Below are 2,101 nucleotides of genomic sequence, written 5' to 3'. Positions count from 1 at the left end.
TTTATTGTGAAATGCAAAAAAAAAAAAAAAATTTTGAAAAAATCAATTATGAAAAAGACACTACTAAGCAAACAGTTCATATCCCACAGATACTACTGACACTATTCCGTTATAGATTTACGTATTTCTCTCTCTGATGGTTTTTTTTGTTTTGTTTTGTTTTTGTTTTTTTTGTTTGTTTGTTTGTTAATGAATGTAGATAGGTCAAAACGTTAAGCTTATAGTACGGTTGTAAGGAAAAGAGAAAGGAGATGGAGAAGAAAGATTCTTTGAAAAAACATATTTATGTTACATAGCCTATACTTAAAGCAAATATTACACGTCATTTCTAAAACTAGACTGCCGGTGCTGTGACTTGTTTTTGCACACTTTCATTAAAGTCATCGATGTTCAAATGCATTTGTTTCAAGACAGATGGGTTTTCAGAAATGCCAGCATCCGCTTCCAGGAATCTTCTTGTGCAGCCGCGTGATCAGCCGGGTTACCTCCCCACGACATTTCTACTTCTGTGAACACAGGAAACAAAAACTTTAAAAAAAAAATCTTCTGGGTTCTAGATATGACGATATTCTGTGTACATCAAAGAAACGTTCATGTGTGGAATATGATAATGATGATAATAATAATAACTACAACAACAATAAGAAGAAGAACAATTAGAAGAAGCAGAAGAAGAATGTACATTTACACAGCGTCCTTTCTCTTCAAGAGCTCAGGGCATTTGACGTGAAAGAAAAAAGATGCAAATTACATTAATCATTCATGACCACTCTTTCTTCAAGGTGTCCCCCCCCCCCACACACACACTCTACCTCTCTCATTTGTCATGCATACAAAGTGAGGTGACAGTTGTAGGAGAAGAAGGAAACAGAGTGCTCTTAGAAAGGTTTTGATATGATGAGTTTCAGTGAAGAGTGAAAGGCAGAGATGGAACAGGCACAGCACAGTGTCACAACCGGATGCACGGATCGACCACCACTCGCTTTTGGATCATAAACGTATCCCTATGATAGGCGTGCAGAAAACGGTTGAATTAGAAAGTCGAGAACTATATCCATTGTTATAGTAGAGTGGTTTATTGCATGAAGTTGTAGAGGAAGCGTTTTGTTAAATGGAAAAAAAAGTATTGTTTGACAGTGTTGTGTGCTTGATTTTGGGTTACGTTTAGCAGGATGGCGGTGAACATTGTTGATGCACTGCAGAAGTGGCGTGTTGTTCGTGTGTTTAAGCGTGGTGAAGGAGGAAAACTTGGTCAAGGGGAAGCAGATATCAGGATCACACGATAGAGAATGCCCGTGCAGATCATGCATTATAGTTCACTTTGATCACAGCATTGACGGGCACAATATCCGAGTGGTTAAAGCGCTGGACACTCAATATAAGGGTCCCAGGTTCGAATCTCGGTAACGGCGTCTAGTGGGTAAAGGGTGGAGATTTTTTTGGTTTCACAGCTATACAAACGGGTGCGACATAACAGCGTGGTACGTAATATGGTTGCTGGGTTGATATTTAGTCACGGTGCACATAATGCAAAAGGAAAAAGAGATGGGTGTGCTTGGAAGTGTTCACTGTCACAATTAAACATTGTTACATGTGAAGAATAATGATGCTGTGACTATACTATAGTGAGGTGTGTAATGTAGGGTTTGGAATGTGAAGTCGAGTGAATAGAGGTATTGTGATGAGGAAAGGAGTAGACTGTCACTCACAGAAGTATCACGAAATAATTATAAAAACAAAAAAGAATACCCACATGCATGTGGAAACAATCACGTCTAGAGATGTATCGCTCCGGACACAAACTAGTGTTGTAAATAAATGCAAGTGTGCAGATGGAGACTTGCTGTTTGGCATTGACAGTTGTATGTTAAAATTCTGCAGTTAGGTCTTCGAGAGAAATATCACACTGCCTATAGCAGTCTTAGAAGCTCTGGGAACAAGGAAGGGCAGATGGCAATGAGCGTGGAAACGATAACTGAAGCCAGCCTTCTTCATGAGTGATGGCCGGACAGACCCAGGCAGTATAGCAATTAACAGATTAGATCACCACAGGGTCAGCTGAGTACAAATGGACTCACACACTCCGAGGCCAGTCCAGTAC

The sequence above is a fragment of the Babylonia areolata genome, chromosome 21, assembly GCF_041734735.1.
Source record: "Babylonia areolata isolate BAREFJ2019XMU chromosome 21, ASM4173473v1, whole genome shotgun sequence".
NCBI lineage: Eukaryota > Metazoa > Mollusca > Gastropoda > Neogastropoda > Buccinidae > Babylonia > Babylonia areolata.
The sequence above is the reverse complement of the archived record's forward strand: the minus strand, read 5'-3'. Positions refer to the sequence as shown.